At 64.4% G+C, this 13,405-nt stretch overlaps 1 protein-coding gene across 1 annotated transcript in view; it reads left to right on the top strand.

The window, feature by feature from the left end:
- Positions 1 to 13,405, top strand: part of LOC138822851 (genetic suppressor element 1-like) — a 227,114-nt gene that overhangs the window by 118,424 nt on the left and 95,285 nt on the right. The window lies entirely within an intron of this gene.

The raw sequence follows: 13,405 nt of genomic DNA, 5'->3' as shown, positions 1-13,405 counted from the left end.
CATGCTTTACAGATGGGTAAACCGAGGGACGGAGAGGCTGAAGATCCCGCAGAGCCGGGACCTGCACCTCTGCCCCCAGAGGCCCCTGTCCCCGAGCCAGCCTGTGCCCCGCGGCCCCCGCGGCCCTCCCAGGCCTCGACGCCCGGGCTGCCTGTCGCTGTGTCTGTGAGCGACACACCCCGCTGTCCCTGTCCAGATGGCATGACAAAGAAAGGCAGGGCGGTCCTGGTCAGAGAACCATCTGGAACATTCCAGCCACATTCACTCCCTCGGCCTTCCCCAGACAGGTAGAGGCCCCGCCTGAGCCGGGCCCGGTCCCCCGGCTCCCCGCCGCCCGGGCGGCATGGCCGGCCTGCAGAGGGGAAGTGGCCTGTCCCTGGCGTCTGCGTGCTCCCTCCCGGGCCGCTGCCACACGGCCCCTGCCCTCATTTCCGGGGCAGGGAAGTGGGGTACGGGGCACCCCTGGCTGCACCGTGCCCTGCCAGCCGCCCCCCACCTTCCTGCCAGGGCTCCCGTGTCCCGCGCCGCCACCACATTAGGGACGGACAGATTGTCGCTGATGAGGCTGCGGGCGCCATGGACTCGCAGGCCGCCCGGGAGGCACCGCGCGCCCACGGACCCAGGCCACCCCCGAGGCGGGCGCCGGCACCGCCCTGCGCTGCGTGCCTGTGACCGGGCCTGTGACCGGGCCTGTGCTCGGGCCTGTGCTCGGGCCTGTGACCGGGCCTGTGACCGGGCCTGTGCTCGGGCCTGTGACCGGGCCTGTGACCGGGCCTGTGACCGGGCCTGTGCTGCGTGCCTGTGACCGGGCCTGTGCTCGGGCCTGTGACCGGGCCTGTGCTGCGTGCCTGTGACCGGGCCTGTGACTGGGCCTGTGACCGGGCTGTGCTCGGGCCTGTGACTGGGCCTGTGACCGGGCTGTGCTCGGGCCTGTGACCGGGCCTGTGCTGGGGCCTGTGACCGGGCCTGTGACTGGGCCTGTGACCGGGCCTGTGACTGGGCCTGTGACCGGGCCTGTGCTCGGGCCTGTGACCGGGCCTGTGACCGGGCCTGTGCTCGGGCCTGCGCTGCGTGCCTGTGACCAGGCCTGTGCTCGGGCCTGTGCTCGGGCCTGTGACCGGGCCTGTGCTCGGGCCTGTGACCGGGCCTGTGACTGGGCCTGTGCTTGGGCCGCTGGCTCCCCGTGAGCCCCAGGCCGTCCCCCTGGGGTGCAGCCGCAGCCACTGCCCAGCCCAATACCAGGCCTGGCATCTCACGTACACGCACCCACACAGCTTACCCCCGAACACACACACCCACGTCCACGGCTGCCGCGGTGTTACAGGTAACCCTCTTGCCCATAGGTACACGTGTACACACACACACACACACACACACACACACACATTTGCAGCCACTATTATACATTTTTTCTTTGTCTCGCCCGAGTACACACCCGTGTACATTCACACACACATCTGGAGCCACCATGTGTGTTTCTGTCATGTGTGTGCACGTGCATACACACAGAAGCCACGTGGATGTGCCTGTGTGATCAGGGGTGTGCACACGGGTGTGCACTGTTCACACACATCTCCGGGCCTGCCCTCCCAGCTCCACCCCTCCCCCCGAGAGTGCCCGCCCACCAGACACGCGGGTGCCACCGGGCGCTCGCGTGGCCCATGGAATCCCGTGCGTGGCCCGGCCAGGCCTGTGTGTGTGTGGCGGCGTCCGGGGCGCTGCCGGGGCCGGCCGGCCCTGACGTGGCCTTTGGGGCACCGAGTTTGGGTGTCGCTGGGTGTGGGCTGCCGTGGGGGCCGAGGACGCTGTGGGACACCTCTCACGGGCCCGGTCGCGAGCTGAGCCCCTTCGGCCCCTTGGCCATCGGTGTCTGCGGGGTGTGGGTGTCCCAGGATCGTGGGGTCCCCCGGGGTCCCCCGTGGGGGCCTCGTGCCATGCTGTGCCCCTCACTGGAGGAGGCGACACCGCCCGCTCTCCCGCTTGGGGGCCACTAAACACCGGTGCTGTTGGAGCCCTGGGCGCTGCTGCTCGGGGGGCCACGGAGCGCCCGGCGACAGAGCCACATGGGGCCCATCCAGCCCGCGCCGCCGCCGCTGCGCCTCCAGCCGTGCCGCCCGCGAGGGCCTGCAGCCATGAGGACGGTGCGAACCGCCCAGGCGGGCGGCGGTCACCACGGTGCCGCCTGGCGCCCCACCCGCCCCGGCCCCCCCATCCCGCCACTCCCTGAAGGTGGCCGTGGCCGTGGCCTCCCTGACGGCCGTCCGGGCGGCAGTGGGGGGTCCCGCCGCGGAAGCCGAGCGAGCGCCGTGAGGAGCAGCGCGGGCCTGCCGGGCAATTGATTTAAATCATTTTATGGAGAACCTATGTAAAATAAAAGGCCCTTAATCACATTTGTATCCATTTCCAGGCTCCGTAAATCAATGTGAATTGAGCTGGTGCCACCGTGACGGCTGGTTAGCGTGGGTCTGTGGCCAGATGAACGCGGCCGGGCCGGCCAGGGGCGGGGCGGCCATCAGCCACCCGCGCCCCGACCTCCCCTCCCTCCAGCCTCGGGCTCCACACCTCCACCAGGCAGCCTTCCAGCTGGGAGAGCCCCTTCGCTAGGGAGGCCGCAGCCCAGGACGCCCCCAGTCCCCGGGCCCCCCAAGCTGCGAGCGCATGGGGGCCTGGGGAGCAGGTGGGGGGTGAGGGCCGGTGCTGTGAAGGCCGAGGCTGTGGACCCGCGGGCGATGGAGGCCTGGCAGGGGGAGGAGCGATGGAGGCGGGGTGCGGGCTATGACCTGGGGCGCAGGGCACATGGCCAGGCCTCCTGGGACGGCCACCGTGGAGCGGCCACGGGCCGCGAGCAGAGACGGGGAGGAGGGCCGCGTGGGCAGCCGGGGCAGCGTCTGCCCGGCCAACGGTCCCGGGCCACGCCGGCCGGCTCCCCGGGGCCCCATGCTGACGTGGGCCACGTGGCCCGGCCTCTGTCCCCGCGCTGTCCTCACACCCCAGGGGACTGGCGTCTGCCGGCTGGCGCCACGCCAGTGCAGGCGAAGCCTCGGGCCCGGGAGCCGGCCGCCCCCACACAGGCACCAGCGCCAGGCCGACCTGGCCCAGCCCGGTGGAGACTGGCTTTTCCCGGCTGGTCGGAACCGGCTCTGGCTGGGCCGGGCCCTGAGGGCAGATGTGTTGGGTCTATAAATAACCCAGCGGGCTGTGCAGGTGCTTTTGGGGGGCTGACCCTGCCTCTAGGTTTGGCACCCTGTTCAGCAAGCCCCCTCGCTGTGGGCTTTCTGGAAAATTCCATCAATAAGGACATGAGGTGCTTGCCTAGAGCCTGCTGACACAGCCCTCTGTCGGGGCCCACAAGCCACGGCACGCACGACCTTCCTTCCGCCTGAGGCTGGGGCCCAGAGAGGTTCAGCTACTTGCCCAATGGTGCACAGCTGAGGTGTACCAAAGCCAAGGCTTAGACCGGAGAGGCCCAAGCATGGCGCCTGGCCTTGCCTCCTGGAGAGTTGGTGCTAGGCCCCTCCTTTCTGGAGGAGGCCGAGGCTTGGGGGTGGGAAGCCTGTGAACCATGCACGTGCAAGGGACCTGCGGAGGGAAGGGTTCAGCAGGGAGACCGTGAAGCCGGGCAGAGCTTGTGAGAATGCCAGGCCGGCCTGCGGCGCGTGGAGAGGCGACACGTGCCAAGGCCCTGGGGCTGGGTGCTCCTCGGGGTATCCCCGGTTAACCCCGTTTGGGGTTTCAGGAGCCCCCATAACGGGGGGCAGAGGTCAATGGGCGTTGGATTCGATCCCCCAAAATCATGCTTCCTGGGCTGGGAGGCCTCCCGCAGCCCTCCCGAGGTGCAGCGTGGTCAGCTCTGGGGGGTGGGGGGCGGGGGGTGGGGGGCGGGGGCAGGCCCCGCGCCCCGATGGCCCGGCACGCCTCGGCTTACGGCCACGGGGCTCGGTCGGCTTGGCTTTTCATAGCTCACGTGGAAGTTAGCCCCCCGTACCCCCCGCCCCCCTGGCCAGGGATCCCCGACCCGACTCCTCACATCTTCCTCCCCTGCGTCTCCAGGTAAAGCCACTGCTTTTCAAGGCTAGTGCTCTAGTTCTTGAGCCACGCTCTACCTCCGGCTTTGGTGGGTTCATTGGAGAGGGGAGTCTTGTGGACTGTCCTACCCCGGCTGGCTTCGAGCTGCGATCCTCACGTCTCAGCCTCCTGAGAGGCCCGCACGACAGGCGTGTGCCTCCGGCGCCCGGCAAGGGTGTGCGGCTGCCGCGCCCCAGCCACGGCCACGCCGGCCTTCCACGGGAGCCACGGCCACGCCGGCCTTCCACGGGAGCCACGGCGGCCGGCCCGTGGCCTCCTCGGAGGTGCTGTCTGGCCACCCCCGTCCCGTAGGTGGGGAGACAGAGGCTGGGGGAGCTTCACAACCCCTCACGCCTGCAGACCCACAGATCACCGCGTGCAGGCGCGAGGCGCCACGTACCTGCGTACACACGGACAGCACACGCCACAGCCCACACGCAGCCACCCAGGCGGCTGTGGCCGGCGTGTCTGGCCCGTGCTGGCCTGGCGGCCTGGCGGCCTGGCAGCTGAGCACCCTCGCTTGGTTCTGGCTGCCCGGGCGGGTCTGGCTCGGCGCGTGGGGGACGGAGCCCGCGGGGATGTGCCCATGGGGGCAGAGCAGCGGACGCTGGACCTCCAGCCTGAGCCTCCAGCCTGGGCCTCTGGGTGGGGCCTTCCTTTGGCACAGGTGGGATTGTTCTGGAAGGAGGCCGGGCCAGACGGAAGAGCCTGAGGGGGGCAGGGGGAGTGGTGGCAGGCTCAGCCACAGCTGCAGTGAGCGAACGTGTGCTCGCGGCGCACACACGTACATGCGCACACATACACACGCACATGCATGCACACATGCACGCACACGCATGCACATGCACACACATGCACATGCGCACACATGCACATGCGCACACATGCACATGCGCACACATGCATGCACACACGCACGTGCTCATGCATGCACGTGCACACCCACGTGCACGCATGCGCATGCACACGCACGTACACGCACATGCTCATGCACGCACATGCACACCCATGTGCACACATGCGCACACGCACACACATGCACACACGCGCACACACACGCACACATACCCACGCACACACATGCACACACACATGCACACTCACGCACATGCACACCCACACACGCACATGCACACACACATGCACATGCACACCCATGCACACACACCCATGCACACGCACACACGCACATGCACACCCTCGTGCACACATGTGCATGCACACGCACACCCACATGCACACATGCTCATGCACATGCATGTACACGCACATGCTCATGCACGCACATGCACACCCATGTACACACATGCACACATGCACACCCGTGCACGCACGCACACACACCCACGCATGCACATGCACACCCACGCACGCAATGCACACATGCACACCCACGCATGCACATGCACACCATGCACGCACATGCATACGCACACCCATGCACACACATGCACACGCACACCCATGCACGTACACACACACCCACGCGCACACATGCACACAAGAAAAAGGATAAGGGATCATCATGATAGTAAACCTGCTCTTTTGTATTTTATGTTGTCCAGACTGGCACTGGATGGATGACGGATGGACGGGTAGGTGGGTGGATGCGTGTTGGGATTACAGGCATATGCTACCATGCCCAGCTACAAAAAAGAAAGTTTATCACTGACGGCCGTGCATGGCGTTCTACCTCTGGCCAGCCCTGAACATAAAGCAGCCATGACGGAGGGGGACGTGCTCGGGGCTGACACCTGGCAGCACATTCATTGGAAGAAGGTTCTGGAAAAGCAGGAGGTGGGTTACAGTGAGCTCCGACAGCGGTGGTCCTAGCGGGAGAGTGGGGGTTCCGTGGTTCCGGGGAGCCCTGCGCATTGCCACACACATGGGGGGTGGGGAGGGCAGCCGGCCGTGTGGCTGGCCGGGACCTGCAGGCTCCGGAGAAGGCGCAGACCTCTGTGTCCTGGTGCCCTTAATTTGTTTTCAATAGGTTTCGATCAATTACGTGCGGGGCTGGGGAGGAGAGGCGCAGTAATTGGCTGAAATAAATCACTCGCTCCGAAAGTGGCTCTTGCCTTCGATTCCTAGTCATCGGAGCCTCTTCCCCCTCCTGGCCCCCAGCTCCATGGGAACCAAGTGCTGGGAGGGATCCGGCCCCAGCAGAGGGCACTGAAGGAAGGTCAGCTGCAGAACTGCAGGTACAAGGGCCCTGTGGTCTGAGCTTGCCCGGCCCGTGCAGAGCACAGGGGGGACCGCCGTGAGGAAAACGGCTGGCTGTGGCCCTGAACCAGCTTCTCAGGCTGGAATCCCTGCTCCTGGGGCTCTGCCACGTGGCTTCCATCCTTGCTTTCTATACCCTCCTCCTGACAGCGCAGCCTGCGGGGTGACCCCGGGGAGGGCGTGGGCAGCTGCAGCCCCACCTGCGCAGCCAGGCTCCCCCTCACAAATCACAGCCGCCTAATGAAGTGGCCGGTGCCTCGGGAGAGCGGGGGCCGTGCCCAGAGCCGGGTCAGGGCCCGCGCGGAATTACAGCTGTAAGACACGGCAAGGGGAGAGGGCCTCTGGCCCTGCCTGTAATCACCGCCCGCAGAGTGCTCATTGCTGCAGCCCAATTAATTAAACACGGCAGCGACCCAAATTATGATCCCAGGCCTCGTACCGAGCAGTATTTTTAACCTTAACTGTCGGGGCTGAGCTTAAATTTCCTGTCTGGACAGAAGTGTCACCCGCGGGAGAAGGAGGTGGCGTGGAACCGAACCGTGCCGACGACAGACCCTGTAATTAGAAACCATAGCGTCCCCAAGACCGGTCTTTAAAACTGTCACAAGCCTAACGGCGTCATTTGATACAAGACTATCATTACCCGCCGACCTATTAGCTACAGGTAAATAACTTATTATGCCAGGGCCGAAGGCAGCCGGCCTAGGGGATTCTCGGCGCTTAATTAGCGCCAGCGGCGGGGGAGATGGATGGTCGAGCGGGCAGGAGCGGCGGGGCGTGGGCTGACGTGGAGAAAAGCGGTCCCCGTCCCCCCACCCCCCGCCTGTGCCCTGTCTCCTGCTGTGCCGTCTTCCTGCAGGCCTGTGTTTAACACCGGCCCTGACCGACCCGTGGGAGCTCAGGGACTCCCTGTCCCACCCCATCCTGGGGTGGCCAGTGGCAGACAGGGCCGGTGCCCTCATGGAGGTGACACCTGGAGGGCATGCGGGGCCATGGGGGCCAGCGGCCTCAGCCTCAGCCTCCCTGATTCAGCCTCCCCCCCAGAGCCTCCCCTGGTGTGACCTCCTCTACACGGTCCCGATACGGCCTCCCCACCTCGGCCTCCCCGACACAGCCTCCCCACCTCAGCAGCCCCCCTCCCCCACCGCCGTTTTTCTGTGCTGGTTATGTTGTCAACAGAAGGGGAAAGTAGACATCCACCACCCACACGGTTTAAGAAGTCTCATGATCGGGGAGTTATAACCAATCCACGTGGTTATTTGTTAGTGTTCCTCCCTTACGGTGCTTTCTCCTTTTCTTTTGACCTCGTTGGGGTTTGAACTCGGAGCCCGGCACTTGCTGAGTTGGCACTCTGCCACATGAGCCATACCTCCCGCCTTTTTCACCGTTGCCGTGCCAGTACCGAGGCTTGAACTCAGGACCTGGGTGTCATTCCTGAGCTTTTTGCCGCCGAGGCTAATGCTAATGCTCTACCGCTCCCTTCCACCGCCGGTGCGGCGGGGGCTGGTGGAGTCCGTGCGGCTCTTCTGCGGGGTGGCTTTGAGGCACAGGCCTCAGGTCTCAGCCTTGGGAGCGGCTGGGGTGACGGGCGTGAGCACCGGCGCCCTGCTCGCGTGTCGCATTCATGAATCCACGGGGTGACATGCGGTCATGGGGTGGGGCGCAGGGCTGCTGTGGGAACACGGGAAGGTGGCGCGCGGGGGCGCCTCTGCATCCAGAACCATCACAGAGTGAAGGGACGGGGCCCCGAGAAGGACCAGGTCATGCCAGGAAGCCCCCAGGTCGCACAGCAGTGAGCTCACTCTTAACCTGGGAAGGATGGGGCGAGCTGGAGAGCTCCTGACTGCGGGGCCGTCCGTCTCTCTGTTCATCCGTCCATCCATTTATCCATCCAACCATCCATCCACTATCCATCCATCCTTCCATCCATCCACCACCATCAACTGCCCATCCATCCAACCATGCATCCACTACCATCCACTCATCTATCCATCCAACTATGAATCCATTATCCATCCATACATCCGTCATCCATCTATTCATCTGCCATCCATCAATTATCCTTCCATCCACCCATCATCCATCCAACCATCCATCCGTTATCCATCCATTCATCCATCCATCCAACCATCCATCCATTATCCATTCATCCACCCATCCATCCATCCACCACCATCAATTATCCATCGTCCATCAATTATCCTCCCATCCATCCATCATCCATCCAACCATCCATCCATTATGCATCCATCCATCCATCATCCATCTATTCATCTACCATCTAACAGTTATCCGTCCATCCATCAACCATTCATCCATTTCCCTTGCATCCATCCTTTCATATTTCTCTCTTCCTTCCTTCCATCTTCCCTTCATCTCTTCTTCCCTCCTTCCTTCCCTCTTTCCTGCCTTCCCTTCTTCCCTCCTTCCTCCCTCCCTTCACTCCTTTCTTCCTCCTTCCACCCACCCAGCCATTCTTTCGTCCCTACGTCTGTCCCTCTGTTTGCCAGCTGCCCCTGTTGAGCAGTGACAGCTCCACGTTCATGCAGAACCCTGGCTGTGCTGGGCCTTCGCCTCTGCGGCGGGCACCTGCCCAGCCTCGCGCTTCCTCCTGACGTCTGACGCCCAGCCCCCCCTCCCACGTCCCCGCCCTGCCCGCCCCCGACGGCCGCTCCTTGTCAGGCTTGGTGCGGCGCTAGAGCATTCTGCGCAGCAGAGACTCCTCCCCACGGCCCCGTGCGGTGTGGGGTGGCCCGTGCGGTGTGGGGTGGCCCGTGCGGTGTGGGGTGGCCCGTGCGGTGTGGGGTGGCCCGTGCGGTGTGGGGCGGGCGGCGTGGCCCTCCGGCCTGTGAAATGACGTCTTTGCTTGGCTTGGATGTCTGGCTAGGAAGATTCATCAGCTGGCGTCCTTGGCGCTTGCCAGCCGAACCACGTTTTAATTTGCCAGTCTGTGGGTTTCCTCCACGCGAATTCATCTGTATTTGTGTCAGGCGAGATTGCTTTTGTCTTCCTCTGCTGCTAACGCATCCTGGTCGGGGGTCTCTGTCCCTGGCGCTGTCTGTTGGGTGTCTTGTCCGGAGCCCAACGTGGGCATGCAGAACAAAGGCGTGCGGGCCCATGAGGCCCGATCCCTGGCCTCCCCCTCCCCTCCCCTCCCCTCCCCTCGCCCCTCCCTGCCAGGCTTTGAGAACCGAGGGCAGGCAGCAGGGGGGAGCCTCCATCTCCCCCAGGGCCAGAGTCCTCCGTGTGGTCCTGGCAGGGGTGCCCGTCAGCTATCCAAACAGAGTCTCACAGACTAGGGTAGACGCCACAGCTGGCACCTGAAAGCATCACTGCGGGGGAGGCTGAGTCAGGAGGACCACAGTGAGAGGCCAGCAGAAAGGGAGGCCAGGCTCCATCTCCCCCCTCCCCTCAGAGGGCAGCTCCAAGTCTAGGTGGAGGCTCGTGACCCCGACCTGACCCGACACCATCACCAGCCAGAAATGAGGGCTGCCATGTGACCCTGCCGGGCAATTGTGAGCCCCAGGTTCAAACCCTAACACGACCTGGTCCCACAGTCCGCACGCTGATAGGACCTGTTTTGCCGGTCCTGGAGGCCCAGGCCAAGGCTTCTGTGCATTGAGGTTTGACCAGTCGGATGGAGCCGGGGCCCACATGGCCACCTCCCCCCACCCCCCATCCTCCACCCTCCCCCCCCCCCACGCACCCCGCTCAGGCCCTGCGCCCGGGTTCGGATTCAGCCTGTGAATTTGGACAGGGCACAGGCTTGCCCCCCAATCCGTGGTGGGGAGCGGGGAGGGGCACGTTATTGGTTCTATTTTTGTGCCATTACTGGGGCTTGAACTCACGGCCTCACATTCTCGCTCGGTTTTTCCACCCAAGGCTAGTGCTCGGCCACTTGAGCCACAGCGCCACTGCCGGCTCTTTGCCGGCTGAATGGAGACGGTGCTTTCTCAGTTTCCAGTGGTTGAAGTACAATGGCCGGCATGCACCTCGCTCACCACGTGACCAAAACCTGGCTGACGGGCGGCTAAGAGGCTGCCTGCGGCCCTGCAGCCCCGGCCTCCAGAGTCTTCTGGATGATTCCAGAGACACTGGCATCGTTTGCCTGGGCACAGCCCTTGCAGGAAGCGTGCGGGCTGCGCGCGCTGTCAACGTGAGCGGACACGGAGCAGGCTTGTTGGTTGGACGGCTGCTCTCCCCCCGGGCCCCAGGCCCCCGATTTTGACCTTCGGGGTGCACGTCTCACAGATATGTGTGCTCTGGGCGGGGTTCTTGGGGAGTGCGGGTGGGCGTGTCGGGGGTGCACTTCCAAAAAACTGCTACTCACTCGTGCACAGGCCTGGGGGAGCGGCCACCCGGGCTGGGCACACAAGAGCTGTGGCCTGTGGGGGGGACGGGGAGGGGCCAGGACCCCAGGGGGAGGCAGAGGCCGGGCCCAGCCGCCGGCAGCGGCCAGGGCAGATGGCCTCCCTGTGAGGGTGGGGCTGAGCCTGTCTCCATGCCTCATAGTTCGCCGCCTCTGGGGTGAGCCCAGACCCTGAGCTGCCCCAAGGGGATGCCTGGACCCCGTGCCCTCTGCCCTCCCCAGGTCCTGTGAGTCCTGAACCCCAGCCCCCGCCATCAGCCCCCACCACCAGCCCCGGCCCCCGCCACCAGCCCCGGCCCCCACCACCAGTGCCAGCCCCCGCCACCAGCCCCGGCCCCCACCACCAGCCCCGGCCCCCGCCACCAGCCCCGGCCCCCGCCACTAGCACCAGGTGCCACGCGGGAGGCCCTGTGCCAGCAGTGCAGCTCCGCCCCGCCGGCAGCAGGAGGGGAGCAGGCACGTGTGTCGTGTGCCCTGTGTGGGCTGAGTGTGTGCGTGTGCGTGCGTGTGCCCCGGCTTCGTGGCAGCCCGGGGGGTGGAAGCGAGAAGCCCCCCCGCCCCTCCTGCTCCCTTCGTCCCTGCAGACAGCTCTGGGGACAGGACCTGACAGCAGCCATTTCCAAGATGGATTGATTCAATTTAGCACACATTTTTGCTGGATTTGGCGCGCGGGGCTCCCTGTTGGGGTGGCATCAAGTGGGGCTCTGAAGAGGAAGGGTTGATGAGGCCGGGCGGTGCCGAGCAGGTGGGCCCGGGGCGGCGTCTCCCACGGGTGCCATCCTGTGCCGAGCCCCGGGCCTCCCCCCCCGGCCGCCGCCCCCTTGGCCTCTGTGGGGAAGGCGGCGCGTGCGTCTCTGGACGCTCCGGGGCCGGATTTCCATCTCATTCCCAGAGGCAAAGTTTTGCTGCTGTGGGGGTCCCCGCGTGAGCCCCAGAGCCCACGTCTCCCTCTGGGCGGATAAATTCTTAAGGAAGGCTGTCAGCAAAGCCACCACCCCACCCCATCCCCAGCAGCCAGGGCCAGAGCTCGCGTGCATGATGTGAACACACACACACACGCACGCACACGCCTCCCTCCGGTTACAGGCTCCGGCTGGAGGCTTGTGTGTCTTCACCGCCTTCCTCAGCGGGGGCCGCGCTACTGCTGAGCACACGGGCTGCCAGAAGCCGCCCTGGCGCTGCCCGCGCTGAGGAAGGCCAGGTCCTGCCTGGGCAGCCTGCAGCTTTGGCCTTGACTTTGTACTGGGAACCTCTCCAGGGCTCCGAGCCAATGCAGAGTAAAAGCCACCCCCAGAGCTACAAAGCCTCTGTGGCCCTGTAAGCCCCTGCCCTTTCTGCCCCTCTCTGCACACACGCCACCTTCCTGGTGTGAAGGCCAGACACCCCCTCTCCGCCTCAGGGCCTTTGCACCTGCCCTTTCCCCGGCCTGGAGGCTCCTCCCTCCATCTGCTCTGGCTGCTCGTGTGTGCTGCCCACAGACCGCCCTGTCAGACTCTAAGGCTTGGCCTCTGCCCTGCTTCTTCACAGCGGCGACACACGAGCTCCGTGGAGACTAGGCCGTGTGTGCTTACTCTGTGTCCTCTGCCATTGTCCCCCATACCCAGAGCAGCCCTAGCACCAGAAGATGGCATGCAGGGGGCGGGGGGACTGAACGTGTGCCCAACTTTCTGGGTCACCTGTGCCAAACACAAAGAAGCAGAGTGCAAACGTGACCAACCAAGAGCTGTGAAATGAGATCCCAAGTACAAGCAGCCTGCACCTGTACACAGAGACAGACAGACAGAGGAGACCTGCACACAGACAGACAGACAGACAGACAGAGGAGACCTGCACACAGACAGACAGAGGAGACCTGCACACAGACAGACAGACAGAGGAGACCTGCGCACAGACAGACAGACAGACAGAGGAGACCTGCACACAGACAGACAGACAGACAGACAGAGGAGACCTGCACACAGACAGACAGACAGACAGACAGAGGAGACCTGCACACAGACAGACAGACAGACAGACAGAGGAGACCTGCACACAGACAGACAGACAGACAGACAGAGGAGACCTGCAGACAGACAGACAGACAGACAGACAGAGGAGACCTGCACACTGATGGACAGACAGACAGATAGAGGAGACCTGCACACAGATGGACAGACAGAGGAGACCTGCACACAGATGGACAGACAGACAGAGGAGACCTGCACACAGACGGACAGACAGACAGACAGAGGAGACCTGCACACACAGACAGACAGACAGACAGAGGAGACCTGCACACACAGACAGACAGAGGAGACCTGCACACTGATGGACAGACAGACAGAGGAGACCTGTACACAGACAGACAGACAGACAGAGGAGACCTGCACACAGACCGACAGACAGACAGACAGAGGAGACCTGCACACACACACACACACACACACACACACACACACACACACACACACACACACAGAGGAGAGCTGCACTCACGGGAGACGGGATTCCTGGACTCCGAGGGACGGCCCCTCCCTCTCCCCCCTTTCCCCGCCCCCCGCCCCCCGCCCCCCGCCCTCCATGCACACAGGAACCAGCAGAAGCTGGAAGGAGCCTTTCTAAGACCTGGATTTCAGCCCAGTGACCTTATTTCTAACTGCCTGTGGCCATCTGACCTGCAGCCCCCAGTCCCAGCCCCCTCTTCCTCACCACCCTGAGATGGGCGGGACCTCGAGGCCATGGGTTCACACACACACACATACACACGCGCAC

This window comes from Dipodomys merriami, unplaced genomic scaffold (genome assembly GCF_024711535.1).
Source record: "Dipodomys merriami isolate MVZ:Mamm:240054 unplaced genomic scaffold, mDipMer1.0.p SCAF_116, whole genome shotgun sequence".
Lineage (NCBI taxonomy): Eukaryota > Metazoa > Chordata > Mammalia > Rodentia > Heteromyidae > Dipodomys > Dipodomys merriami.
This window is presented reverse-complemented; position numbering and strand designations above follow the sequence as displayed.